Source organism: Ostrea edulis, chromosome 2 (assembly GCF_947568905.1).
Source record: "Ostrea edulis chromosome 2, xbOstEdul1.1, whole genome shotgun sequence".
Lineage (NCBI taxonomy): Eukaryota > Metazoa > Mollusca > Bivalvia > Ostreida > Ostreidae > Ostrea > Ostrea edulis.
The window spans coordinates 4,396,433-4,412,210 of NC_079165.1; the positions used below are offsets into that span (position 1 = coordinate 4,396,433).

A 15,778-nucleotide genomic window follows, 5' to 3' on the forward strand; every position below is an offset into this window, starting at 1 on the left:
TATGAATGATAATCCTTTCGAACCGTGCTGTTAGTTCCTTAAATTTACTCGCAAAGGAATGTGTACCTTTAATATCAGCAACATTCTTCGTCATAAAAAGTCCAACATATTTCAAGTTCAAATCTACACCATGTATTTCCTACAAATATACTTCTACTATTGCATCCAAACGTTTTAATTACAAATTTTGCAGTGCCTAGTTCCTGTTCTTCGTCTTTTTTCAACTATAGTCCAGCTGGACATGCCATTACTGGTGATGTTGATATAATTGAAAATGAGGACCTGGGCAAACCAGAAGTAATGATAAAAGAATTAGATAGGTTACATGATGAATATGATTTGGTTCCAGCTGTATTTTAAACAAAGAAGGAATTAATTCTACATTCAGTAATCGGGCATATACTCCAACTGCACTTTCAAAAGATGCAATTTTTCAAATTATGATTCAGTTTTAGGCACATTTAATACCCAAGTCAATGGGATGGATGACTATGAGTTACCGTACCTCTACTGGATTCCGGAACTTTACAAAACACCTTAGAAACAAAGATACATTGCTGGATCCAGTAAATGCCCTACCAAGCCCCTATCTTTGCTTCTCACGAAAATATGAAGAGGTGTGAAAGAGAAACATCAAAATTACTGTGCCACAACATTTGCCATAAGTGGTGCAAATTAAATGTGGATTCTCAAAAATTCTAAAGAAATTTTAGTAAATTCGAAATCGCAAAACGTTTCTCAAATCAACATCAAAATGTATGACTTTTCAACACTTTACACGACCATTCCTCATCATAGATTAAAGAGTAGAATTTTTGACATCATAGACAGTTGCTTCTTCAACAAAATGGAAAAAGGAAATTTTCCTATCTAGTCATTCAACTATTACTTTCTTAGCCCAGCATAAGTACTATGAAGTTGAAATAAAAAAAAATATGCCGGAGTTCTTCATTGACAATATCTTCGTTGTCTTTGGTGATCAGGTCTTCCAACAGTCTGTTGGAATTCACATGGGCACGAATTGTGTTCTCTTGTTAGATAACCTGTTTTTATATTCTTAGGAAGCAGAATTAATTCAAAAGTTTCTGCATCAGAAGAAAACGTCTTTTGTTGTGGCCTTCATTCCTTGGGGATCCAAGTTGGAATGGGTCCTCAGTATTCCTTGCTTGTCGTAAAAGGCAACTAAATGGGGCAGTTTTTCAGAAGAGACCGCAAAATCCGAGGTCCCGTGTCAAAGCAGATGTGACACGATAAAGATCACTCCCTTCACTGTGGCCGTAAGTTCCGATCATAGACCTAAATTTTTCAGCCATTCACCGGCAATGGTGACGTTTCCAGATGAGTAAAATATTCTCGAGAGGGACGTTAAACCATATACATTCATTCATTCAACTTATGTGATCTGCAATAGCTTATCTTGATCAGGCTACTGAGAAACAAGTTGATGTTACATGTTGATGGGTTTCAACAGTATCATTTAAATCTAGCATTTCGCAAATTCTATTCTAATGATCTAATTTGCTAATACAACCTGTCATTGGATCAAATACTGTCTGACGTGTTTTATACCGATTGTTAGACCGTTCTTGGCACATTGATTTACTCCGTTTACCTGATCAAGATATAGGACTCACGGCTGGTGTGATCGGTCAACAGGGGATAATTACTCGTTCTAGACACCTGATCCCACCTCTTTTGTGTTCGGGGGTCCGTGTTTGCCCAACTCTCTATTTTGTGTTTTTTATGGGAGTTATGAAATTGATCACTTTTCGTTGTCTTCACCTTTCTTTATAGGATTTATGAGATTGACTGTTTGTTATCTTCACCTTTTCATTAGTCGGTTTACCCAATGAAGATCAATGAAACAAGAATAAAAAAAAACAAAAAAGAAAAAACAACAAAAAGAAACGAAAGTGGAATTCAAATGTAGAATACTTGAATCTACATTTATTTATTATTGACCATATATATTTGATCATTGGGTTACAGATTAGAATACAAATTCACAAGCATAAAATATACAAAAATCAAACAATTACGGACATTCTTATTTAGGTTTTCCAAGCAGTTACTGGCCGTTTGTGTATGGACGATTTCTTTATTTGGTGATTTGACAATTTAAAAAATACTTCTTTGTTTAGTTCCAAATATATTAACACCTCAATTAAACTATAGAACACAGAGGAGTACCCTTCATAATTGCGAATTTAAATAGTTTTTATAGTAGAGTCAGCATCCTCCGTCCTGAGATTTCCGTAACTTTAATTACGGACATCTTATTTACATCAAAGACAATTAAATGAATGAACGGGCATGCATTTAAATCTCCACTTAAATACATCAAAATGCAGCGAACATATAATATATATATCCATATCAATGTATATAGCAAACTTAATTGATTGTTTAATTTGTAAGAAAGTCGTAAGAGTGTCTGTACGTTTCATCAAGACAATCATCTGTCAGTGCCACGTCGAACTGTGTGCCTCCGAACTCAACAGCAGCGTGAATCTGAGCATCTTTAGACCAGCCTCCGTTTGGTTTTCGAAGCACAATAGTGCCAATTTTCGAGCATGTTTTCTCGGTGGTATATACGGGATTCTGTGATGTTGATTGGTAGATTCCTATTCCCGTGATGGCGTCCACCTCACTAGGTGTATACGTATTTTCTTTCTTATGGCCAGCACAGACATGCTCACCTTTCTGCACAAGTGATTCAAAAATGTGTTGACACATGGCTTTCCCATCTGGTCTTTCGAATTTGTGTTCATATCGATGGAGGTTGTCAATAAATGGCACATTTACTTCCAATCCAATGGTGTAGCGACTAATACGCGATGAAACAACGGTTGGAGTATACCCAAATAGCACGGCCCCTTTTAAGACTGCTAATCCTGGATCGGCGGGTGTGATAACTTTCTTATCGGGAAATAATTCCCTTATTTTCTTCAAAACCATATTGGATTCAGAAAAACCACCCACAAGAAGAATTATTGAAATCGAATCTTCTGGAAAAGATTTCATTATATCGTCAATATGGGTGACTATTCCTTGTAGTGCTCCATCAAAAAAATCTTTGAAAATATGTGCTTTGACTTTTAGTTTTCCATTTTTGTATTTCACTGTCTTTGCAAAACGTGTCTGTTTTATGGTATCTGAGAGCTTCTCTTTTGTTTCGTTTCTGAAAATATCCATCAAAAGAAAGGGCAGTGTTATAGTTACATCTTCTTCCATGTCTGGGGTGATTGTACGTTTCTTTGTTTCGAAATCGCGGAAAAGTCGCAGGTAATCCTCTAAACTCTCGTCTTTAAGAGCTGTTAGAACATTATTTCCGAATATCTTTGCCAGGAATTGGTAGAAAGCGTCGTCCACTTTGGTTCCTCCCCACGCCCCGCCCGTGACATGGTGGATTTCGCGTAATTTCTCACCAGCCTGTACTTCATGAACCGTAATGTCAGCTGTTCCTCCTGCAAAGATGTTCAGATGGAAATAGAAACAAATTTCTAGCATCGTTCATACATTCATTTAATTAATCAGTCTTTTGTTACATGGATAAGTATGTTTCATAATATATGTTACGTTTTGAATCTATAATTGAACAAACACAGGAAATAGATAAATAAAAAAGTTTATATCATATAACTATATATATATCCATTAGATTCATTGTGAATAATGCTGAAACTAACTTTCAAATTAAGAGGACATTTGAATCATCAACTGAAATTTATCAAATTTCTGAATTACGTCATTTTATCATGTTCAATCTCATAACGTCAAATTTTACATTAAATATTCGAAATGACCACCGTCTCTTCAAACAACAAATGAAATCCGTTTTTGGAAAATTTTTACAACATTGTCACACATTTCTACTGAGACACTCCTTATATGAAAATGAATATCCAATTTGGGTTAGTACAGTGTCTGTGGTTTTGGGCTGTATATACCCTATCTTTTAAGAATCCCCAGAGAAAAGCGTCCAAAGGGTTTAGATCTGGTGAATGCTGAGGTCATATTCTTTGTGTTCTGTATGATATTAATCTGTCCACAAATGTTTCCTCTAACCAGTGTAAAAAACAGCAAATGAAATGCGAGTGTAGCTCCATCCTGTTTAAATCAAACAGTCTGTAGATCGACATATTTCCTTCGCAAGATAGGGAGGTGTTCTAAGTTTACTGTTGCCGTTTCACCATTTTCTTTAAAAAAGAAGGGTCCAATGACTCCCTGACTACTCAATGCAGCCCATACTGTCATCTTTTGTGAATGAAGAGGTTTTTCTTGGTGAAATTCTGGTTTTTCTCTTGACCAGTATCGCACATTTTGCCTATTAACTTCACAGTCTAAGTAAAAATGTACCTCATCCGAAAACCGAATTTTCAGGAAGTCATTTTCATGTTGAAGCAAGCACCTTGCGAATTTAAGTCGATATTGGATATCTCATTCCTTGAGGTGCTGCATTACTGAAAGCTTGTAAGGTGTCAACATCATATCATATTTCAAAGTTATGTAAACACTGGAAATAGTGGTGTTTTCAGCATTAATTTCCGTAAACATCTGCCTGACACTTTTGGAGGAGTTTCTGTAACTGAACTCCTCACTTCACAGATAAAGTCATCGGTTCTTGAAGTCCTTGATCTTTCCGGGTTGCCTGTCTTTTATCACATACTGTCCCTGTCTTCTCAAACTTTGTTACCAACCTCCTGATGAGCATTCTAGAGAGCTTCTTCTCCTTCGGTGTATTTTCCTTCATTAATTTCTGAACGATTTTTTGGTGATTTATATTGGTAATAGAGTTTTACAATTTCAGCCTTCTGTTGATCGGTTAAATCCATTTTGAAAGGCATTCAAATAATGACATAATCGTTCATGTCACAATGAAGCTTAATGACGTAATAATTTCTCGAATTTTTTCAGAAGAATAAAAATATAGGATATATGGTGTGTGTAAAAAGTATGATAAGTAACAAAGATATTTAAAGTTAAAAATTCAACATATATCATGAAACACCCTGTTGTTCAATATTACAAGAAATAATACCTCCCTTAACGCTAAACGAAACATATCCAGGTACACAAACGCAATAACAAACAGCTACCAATATTACCTACAACATTTGTTTACATTTTTGGAGGCTGCATATGAAATTTTCGTGGGCTAACCTCCTATATCTAACACCATATATTGGGTTCCCGGTTCCAGAATGAATGGTCTTGGTTCCTTATCGCTGTAGGACTTAATCCCAACAGGAACGTTGTTGCAATAAATAGAAGCTGCCTCCGGCTCCAAGGCGAACATCAGCTGTTTCCTGTCAATACCAGCCTGTTGACAAATATAGCGCACGAGTACTCAACAATCACACAAGTCGAACAGTTCAATATTGCATATGCATAATGTTTTCTCAAACAATGTAGTGACAGTGGTCATGTTGTGTTGAATTTTGAAGGATTCGAAAAGTAAGAATGTCTTATTTATTGGCCAGTCATTTTAGAAAGGAAGTCCACATGTCTGATTAGCCGACCAATTGCGATTGCTCCGTGGGAAAAACTTTGATAGTCCGTGCTACCTTTAGTTTGAGAGCACGCAATCGTTCGCATGAATTCCGAAGGCCTAGGTGTGATATCTCTATGGCCCAGATCTGAAATATAAGTTTTCCTTTATTCTTTGATTGATTGTATATTGTTTAACGTCCCGCTCGAGAATTTTTCACTCATATGGAGACGTCACCATTGCCGTTGAAGGGCTGCAAAATTTAGACCTATACTCGGCGCTTACGGCCTTTGAGCAGGGAGGGATCTTTATCGTGCCACGGCTGCTGTGACACGGGGCCTCGTTTTTGCGGTCTCATCCGAAGGACCACCCCATTTAGTCGTCTCTTACGACAAACAAGGGATACTGAGGACCTATTCTAATGCGGATCCACATGGGACCTCTATTCTTAGAAACTCAGATATTTTCATATTCAAAGATGTGAAAATTGGTTTCTAAAACTATTACCTAATTTAGAATATGGCGTCACAAAGTTTAGCATTTTTATTTTACATTCTTAGACAAAATTATCAAAAACCTTAACTTTTCAGGAGGTTTTACGCCTAAATCCATTAGGTGCCATGTATCACCCAAAATCAACTTCGCATATTTTCAACATTGATATCATATCAAAGATAAAATTAACATATTTTAATTCATTGTATTAGACGCATGGCGCAAGCACATTCTAAAGCCATATATTTTAGAGGTTTAGAGAATAGTGCGTTTTGATTAGAGAAAATGGGGATGTTACATTATATATATCTATATATATCAAATCAATGATTCATCGCCACAATTACGATTAGGGTTATATTATTCATATATTCAATTTAGTTTAAAGTTACAATTGAAATTTGTGCAAATTTATACTAGTGAACTTCTTTAAAAATGTAAATGTTTCATTTGGAATTCACATCGTCTCGATTGAAGTCAGCATTTCGCAAAATCTATTGTCGTTATAACGATCTATTTCGTCAACATAACCTATCCTTGGGGCAAATGCTGTCTGGCGTGTTTCATACCGATTGTTAGGCCGTTCTTGGCACACTGATTTTGACTACGGATAACCCCGTTTACCTTATCAGGATATAGGGCTCACGGCGGGTGTGACCGGTCGACAGGGGATGTTTACCTCTCCTAGGCACATGATCCCACCTCTGGTGTATCCAGGGGTGCATGTTTGCCCAACTCTCTATTTTGTATTGCTTATAGGAGTTATGAGATTGATCACTGTTCGTTATGTTCACCTTTCATAGTTCAATATTGAATTGTTTGTCCTTTCCGTATCTTTGATTTATTTTGATGTAGGTGAGATAACAAACATCAATTGCGGCTTCCATCATGAACTGTTTGGCGCCCTCATCCCAGATGGCAGGAAGGGTGACCACCCAGCGAACCTGGTTCTCTTCAATGGCGTCCACTCTCTTCATCACCGTTTCCATTAGATGACCTTTCAGGTACTGTATTGCCATAGTAAAAATGGTTTTGGCGGGCATTTCTTCGTCGTTTACATCTTTAATTGTGGTCGTGCGTGTGAGACTCTGTACGAATAATAAAATCCAGTCATAATGCTATAAATATATGTTGGTATATAAGATCATTGAAGAACTGTAGTAGAGCAGTCTAATGTCGATCATTATTATCATTATTATTGTTGTTGATAATTACAAGCAAATGCATGATTTATGATACCACAACAGTGATGACTTCATCATGACATCACAGTCATTGTTTTTATGTTTCCATGTCCTTGATAGTTGAACATTTTAGATAAAGTAATCGCAGACTTCAGACGTATTTTCATTTTAGGTTAACGAAATCTATACGATCGCGACATTGGTGCCGTGACCAGTAGAGTAGAATCTCCAGAAAGAAATCCGTAAGAGTGGGACACCAAGGAGATGTCAGCAAAACTCATCACCAAATTAAATAAGTAATTAGAGAGTTCAACAGAACAGAACCGGTCGACAGGGGATGCTTACTCCTCCTAGGCACCTGCTCCTACCTCTGGTGTGTTCAGGGGTCAGTGTTTGCCCAACTCTTTATTTTGCATTGTTTACAGGAGTTATGAAATTTATCACTGTTCGTTATCTTCACCTTTCAACATGAAGTGATGGGAGGTTTATTAGACCCTGAAAAGAATTTGATACATTCTTTCCCAACTAGATAATGAAATACTAGAGGAAACAGTTGGGGAAAACATGGAAGCTGACATTGAAGATGCAGATCGGTATGCTATTGAGATTGAATGTAATTTAGCTAAAGTACGTAATGTGTATAACTCAAAACATATCAGCTAGTCAAAAGAAGGAGTACAAATCTTAACCCGAATGCCCAAGATCTTATACATGAAGTCAGATACTTCAAATTCAATGCAGAGTTGTGTACAATTCAGGCGATCATTAAGTATAGCCAATTCAGGTTCCTATCACAAATTGCCGAAATTACTATTCTCTAATGTCAGTCTGCTAAACTGGCAACCATTTTGGAATGTATTTTAATCTAGTATTCTTGACAATTGCAACATTACTGATGTCCAAAAGTTCAGTTATTTGAAAATCAAGTTAATGGCATTTGTTGTACAATGTATAGCTGGTTTACCGTTGACCACTGGTAACTACTACCAAAGCGTAGAGTTTTTTTTAGAGAGAGATTTGACAAGACACACAATTACAAATGCCAATATTCAAAATATGATACAACTCCCCGCATCAAAGTCAACTTGAACAGTTTGATAATTTTTTCGGACGCTATTAAATGTAACATACGAAGTCTAGAATATTCAGGGATAGAAGACACAAGTTTTTGGTACAATCCTCACACCAATTATCTACAACAATTACCAAGTGAGGTGCGTAAAACATTACGAGAGAAAGGGTAAATAATGAAAACGAATTCTGTGTGCAGATTACTGGACAGTCCCTTAACATTGAACGAAGACATTGAACCAGAAGTAATACCTAGTACTTCCTGTGTGACCAAGACATATACCAAAAGAAGGAAATATCAACAGAAATCAGGAAAAACAAAATAAGTATCTATAATGTGAGGAACTACATCACCCAAATTCATGCAAAAATGCTCAAAACACATAGAGATGCTTGAAAATTGTAAAAAAAAAAAGAAAAAAAAAAAAAAAAAAAAAAGAAGTCTGTTTCAATCACTTTTGTAAACACAAAGTCAAAGAGTGCAAACGCAGTATCGATGCTGCAAATGACAAAGACGACAACACACAAGTATCTGTAATGCAGGCGAGAAAGTTATACAGCCAACAACTTGCACAACTAATGATGACCCCACATCGTCAGTGAACCATATCAACTCTGAGGATACATAACAACAAACCATTTCTGTAGCAAGTTTGTATCCTGGAACTTCGAATTCAACACCAAATGTTTTGCTAAAGACCGCAATAGCACCTGTCAGATACAGGGCTATTTGCTATGACACCAATATCTTGTTAGGTGAGGGAGCATAGAGGTCCTTTATTAATCAATATTTAGCGGAAAGGTTTAACCTTAAACATAATCCAGACTGAAAAAGGTTCAATTTCTAGATTTGGAGAAACATTTGCAAGAACTAGCCAGTTGAATGTCGCTCAAATATCAGTCATTGGTGAGGATGGAGATAATATCCCAATTAATGTTCTCGTAGTACCAGAAAATGGAAATCCAGTCAAGAGGAGCTTCAGTGATATTTCCAAATTAGAACACTAACAATGCCACTACATGGAAGTCACGACTTTCACATTGAAATGTTTACTGGAGCCGGCGACTACTGGGATATTGTTGGAGACAACGTCATTAGAAGAAACGGACCAACAACTGTCAATTCAAAACTAGGCTATTTACTTTCAGGGCCCACCAACAAATCAAGTATAAATCAAGATACAGTATTTTCTGATCTCATAACTCCAATAAGGAATACCAAATAAAGAGCGGGGAAACTCGATCCCTGGACACACCAGACGTGGGATCAGGTGCCTAGGAGAATAAATATCCCCTGTCGACCGGTCAAACCCGCTGTCAGCCCTAAAACACATCCGATCAGCTATCTTCAATCACCTGGACCTAAGTAACGAAGGTAAAGGTGGGGGACCAGAACTGACCTCACCACTACCCGAAACAGTACATTGTTTGGTCAAACCAGCTATTATAAATGGGTACTACCGACTTTTATAATCATGTTTCTTTATCTTAGTTTATCACCTGGTATATATAACCATGCAGTATATACTCAATAAACTATACCTCTGTCAACATCTATTTCAACAGGGTTTATCACATGACCACGTGTTATTCTCTGTGATATTACTGTATATAAAGTAACCTTGTTTTTATGGAGCACCATCTTGAAGCGCTTAAAGTAAAGCCATCCTTTGTGCTGTTTATCTTCTGTCAGTTGTCCGTATTTATTCTCAGCCTCGTATCCAAATGAATGGAAAGTTCTGTCCGGCTTCAACAGAACAACAGGGAAATTAATGACTGGCTGCCAGCAAGCCAGTTACAGGTGTTGATTTTAGGCGGTTTCTCTAACAGTTCGTGGCGAAATGAAAATGCATATCCGGAATATGCCGTGCCAAAGTCAATGGCGGCCACTACTGCAGGAACTGTGCTCATGATCTGTTACAGAAAGATAAACGATGTGTATTACCTTGCACCATTTATAATGAAAGTTTTAAAATCACTAATAATTGGATTCTAAGGATTTTGTAATTAGCTCTCCTGACCCTTCCGAACCTGAAAGCTCAAAAGACTTTATCTGATTACAATTGTGCGTCGTATGCCTTTATCATTGTCGTTAACTTCCTACATTGGCCAGTTTCAAACTAATTCAATATGTATTGTCCTTGGTTTAAGCATATTCAAATATGTTTAAATGAAGGGCTACTCCCGTTCCCAAGAGAAATCCTTTTTTTTTTTTTTTTATCTATATGCAAATGTCAATGCTCCTCATACTGGATTCTCATTAAATGCAGATTTTGTTGAACCTTCTGTAAAACTCATACTCTCAAAGTCATTGTATTATAATGGCATTAAAGACTGGTGTATGTTAACAGTTGAAATCAAATTGAAAAGTTTTAGATGCTGAAGATAAAGCTATGAAAAGTGAAGCTAACGAAGAGCGATCAATGTCATAAGGAATGCAAAATTAAGATTTGGGCAAACACGGACCCCTGGATATACCAGCGGTGGAATCAGGTGCTAGGAGGAGTAAGTATCCCCTCTTGACCGGTCACACCCACTTGAGTCCTCTATCTTGATCAGGTAAACGGAGTACATGTACATGTAATCCGTGGTCAAAATCAGTGTGTAAAAAACGGTCTAACACGTCAGACGAACGGGTTGTATTTGTTCCACAATTATATAACTGACCAAAGAAAAAACGTTAATTTGTGAATTAAAAGACCGTTTGTTTCTTTCTATGTAGATATGGTGATGTTTTGTTTTATTAGCCACACATCCTACATGGAATGATTCGTCTGTTTGGTGCATGCTTGTAACTTTCCAACGAATATTCCCTGTACTGATTCCGATTTTAAGATCAATAATGAATATCATTGTTAATTACCCCATTAGAAATATACCTTTACTAGGTCTATAGGTTATCATTGAAACTAAAAGAACTTGCTTATTTGATGACATTAATTTTCCCGCTTTTAAGTCCCCAGTCTTTGTCCAGACCCAAGTTAGACTTTAGACAGGACTGGGAGGGTGAACAAACAATTCTAGAATTAAGAAAGATTTTGACTTGGTCAATTCATTTACTTACTAGTATACCTGCAGACAGTTCTAGGACCGGAACCTTCATTAACACACTGAGAAAGATACTGGTTTAATAGATTTGGTCACCTTCTGAGAGGAACCTTGTTCCACAAAGTTCAATCCTTTATCAATAGATAATGTCGTTGCCACCACTATTGGTCAATAAATTATTTCATTAGTATTATTATTCATGTATTTTAATTATTTGAAGCCGGTTCAGGTGAGCGTTGTAACCCATGGACCTCTTGTGCCAAATCAAGATTTATCTCTTATCTCTTAAATAGAGGCGATCGTAAACAAGGACGCTTTAACCGTGCACAGCATGGTATTATAGTATTCAAATGCAGTTGTGAAACAGGATCTTTGTTTATTCGAGTTAAGACAAAGCAATGAAACATCGTTTGCCAAGTCTTGCGGGTTTATTATCGTGTGTTGACTATACCGCGTTAGTATACCGTCAGAACAACAATGAAAACAATTACAGACAACATCAACTGGCGTGTATAGGACATTAATGAGAGGCATTCAGTATCATAGGGACGTTTTGTTTCCATTGCAGGTATAAGGATATAGGATACGCTAAAAATGATCTAGAAATTTGTAAAGCTATTTGTAAATGTAAATATTGCTAAAACACTACCAATTTTTTCCCTATGAACCTACTTCTATTTGTACATTATTCACATAGAAATTGAATTGAAAATTCAATAGAAATAGAAAAACATGACCCAAAAATTGAATTCCTTCAAAAACGTCATTTCATTGGCGCATTTCTGATTTACATTGTTCATCATATGATAGAAAATCTCACATGAACACAGCAAAATTTTACTTCATTTGATGCATCCAAAATGTTGGGTATCCTATGAACCACTGACAAAATTGTTGGTTATTGAGCGTATCGTCATAATCTCATCGAAATTCATAGATTATTTGCGATGTCTCCCAATAGATAGTTTACAGGCTGGGCGTTATCCTTTTCTTTTGAGTACCATTGATTTAAAGTATCTGCATGTTTCAACTAAAAATGAAAGGACACTAGTTAATTATGCTATTTCATCTAATAAGCGTTTGAAAACACGAGTTTGGGTCGTAATATCATAAATGAATTAGTACATGTATGTAGAGTACTAATGTACCAAACCTTTTATGAATCTGTTTAACACGCTTACTAAAATCTTAACAAGTGTATGCATTCTAGAATATATACAAGATAGATCTATCCACGTGAATCTTGTACGGAAATCAGACACCTAATCTTAAGTGATTTTGTCATGGGTATAAAAGAATTTGTTCATCACCTGTTCAGCTCTGATAGTGTGTTTAAAGTATAGGACTATTGGTGTATTCGTTTACCATTTGAAAAATGGTCGTGAATTTTGTGATTTCCAAATTGTTGTTTTCTTTTAAAAAAAATAAATGAAACATCACGGATTTATCTACTTTCCGATGCAATGAATCTCTCTCTCTCTCTCTCTCTCTCTCTCTCTCTCTCTCTCTCTCTCTCTCTCTCTGTGTGTCTCAAGAGAAAGAGAGATTTATGTGAACTTCTAAAAATCTTAAAATTACTTACTTTCTGATTAGCTGTTGTCGGGCCTCCAATATTACTAGCGTTTTACTTCCTGTTCTATGCTAGACTTACTCCGGACTCGCATCGTTGCACATCACTACCCGTATTCTGTTTCATTGTCGACATCACAAGAGTACGAATGTTAGCCATACCACTGTGTCTTTTAATTAATTATTGCATTCATTTAATGAATGTAAAAAATAATGGAGATGGAAGGGTTCGTTCTTTAATATATATTCTACTTCATTACATAATAAAGGTATTTTTATATTGATATAGTTGAAATATCAAATCAACTTAATTTAACCGTCCATAGAATGTTATTGCTGAATGTTGAAGTTATTAACATTTTAGGTCAATACGATGCATTACTAGTTGAGATGTGAAACGCGGATACAATGTCAGTAATTGTTTTACTCGTATTAATGATAAAGAACATCAAAACTGCTTACTAAAGCGTACGAATTGATATCTGTTTGGTCATTTTGGGGTGGCAGGGGGCAGTTTCTTTGGTTCTGAAACATATTGGTAGAGAGTATACATCAAAGTCATATTATGACAGACTAATGAAAAATAATATTTCCATTTTATGTCAATACTTGTATTTCATATTGGTGTAGTTAATAAATTATGACCCTAAATCTCATGTAATCTATAAATACTGGTGCAGGTGCACAAAACATGCTCTGAACAGGTGCCCCCTCCCCCCTTTTTTTTGTTTTTTGTTTTGCTTTGATTTGCGCTCATTTTGGGCTAATCCGCACCACCCCCGAACCATCACAGTACCAATCGTGGGGATTTAGCACTGTGCACAATCAAGAACCCTGTCTGCCCTTCTCAAAAATCTACCTCTCATATGGGACCATCCACCTTCCCTCTCAGCTACAGACCTTTTGCTGGACCATGCATGTTTCACCTGAATTTCTTCAGCAACTGACCACGTGTCTTAGTTTCGTACTTGCACCCATCTATATGCTAGGAATCATGATGACACCTACATGGTGTATATCAACATTTTTACTAAGCACTCAGCTACATTTGACATGCATCCTAAAATTATTCTATGCATTTTTACACATATAATATCACTTCAAATATGGTGTATTTCCATTTTTTTTTTTAAAATTCTCCCATGCTACCTGTTGTAACAGATACAGCCCCAGGCACAGTGAGAATACAGCATTCGTAACTTTTAAAAATAACAGTCATCCAAAACATGCATCACCTTGCAAGACCTTATGGAATAGGGACGCCTAATTTTGTTATACCATGGCTACATCAAAACCGGATACTAGAACTTATAAAACGATACCTGATTGATCATCTATATATCGGATTTGATCACGGATGTTGCTTTGTTATAAAAGTAACACTTTCTTTACGATTATACAGAAATACCTAGACAAAGGTGAGTACCGACGCGAGCTTATACAGAAAGACCTAGTCAAAAGTGAGTATAGACACGAGCTTATACAGAAAGACCTAGTCAAAAGTGAGTATAGACGCGAGCTTATACAGAAAGACCTAGTCAAAAGTGAGTATAGACGCGAGCTTATACAGAAAGACCTAGTCAAATGTGAGTACAGACACGAGCTTATCACCAATTCATCATCAATATCATTACTGAACTAACTGGATTTTTTAAGTATACATACATGTACATATATCACGTGTAAGGAATTCAAAAGATACATATAATGCTACATGTATGTCTGACACCTTATCCTTATTCTTGAAAGTACCTGGTACTTGCACATGAAACAGTGTTTTTGATTTTGAAAGATATATTTGTACATGTATGAATACGAATTTCAATTGTTCTTATGTTTTAAAAGGGAAGAGAGAATCTCATGACAGAATAGGGTGCTACATGTAAATACACCCTAACCATCTATCCTACTGTTGTAGCCTGTTATGTTGACAATAGTATGCTCCATTACAGCGCATACATTTTATTTTGCAACTGTATGCATAAATTAATCCAAGTGTGCACTAAAATTCTGAACAAAAAGTGTATCTTACAATAGCATTGTGTTTTTCTTCCTGTATCGTTTCTAAATCATCTGAGAAAGATTTTATGGCTTTTGGACAAAAATATATAACAATTTTATAATTTTCTTACAAAATGTACCAGGTTGTTTGGATGTTGCTATTTTAGGGAAAATAACTCTTCCATCCGGAATTTCAAAAGCAACATTTTTATTAAGTTTCATTTTTGCTATGGTTCTTCAGAAAATCTTTAAATGACCCTTCACTTTTTTTTTGCGTTTTCTTTATCATTTGCCTTGAAAAGGGATATGGCTTTTCATTTAAAAACTGGAATCATGCATACCCAAAGATACTCGGTGTCATGTTTGGTTTTGGAGAAAAAGATAGAATTGTAAAAAGTTTACAGCGCCGCCGATGACCACGACAACGGTCAAATTTTGATCAGAAAAGCTCGCTGGAGCCCTTGCCTTAGGTGAGATGAAGAGTCTCAGTACATGTATTCAATTTTATCAAAACAAAATGAAGCCAAAGTATTAAATAAACGCTTTTACGGTCACCTGAGTAACATGCAACAGAGCTTCCGAATTGAATCCTTGGTTTTATTCCGCAGTGACCAGCGGTCACATTTTCCGCTGACAAGGAACTATGCTAGAATCACATAGCCTTCAGGAAGTCTGTAAATGACATTGTCGAATTTTACAAGTCACTATCTTACAATCCAGAAGTTTAAAAAAATCAAACTTCTTAATATACTTTGACGCCGAATGAAAAAACTAATATGGATCTTAAATAATGAAAGTAAAGTTCTATGTGTTGAAAACAGTAAAAGAACCATGGATAAACATATGTATTTTCATGTGCGTGCAGGTTTTTTGGTAGTTTATCTTTTTGTTGTTAAATACAAAAGAACATTTAAATGTA

The 15,778-nt window shown here is 36.1% G+C and overlaps 1 pseudogene; it reads right to left on the reverse strand.

Annotated features, from left to right (window-relative positions):
- Positions 1-1,914: 1,914 nt before the first annotated feature.
- LOC125681082 (heat shock 70 kDa protein 12A-like) lies at positions 1,915-12,929 on the reverse strand (annotated as a pseudogene).
- Between the last annotated feature and the right edge of the window lie 2,849 nt (positions 12,930-15,778).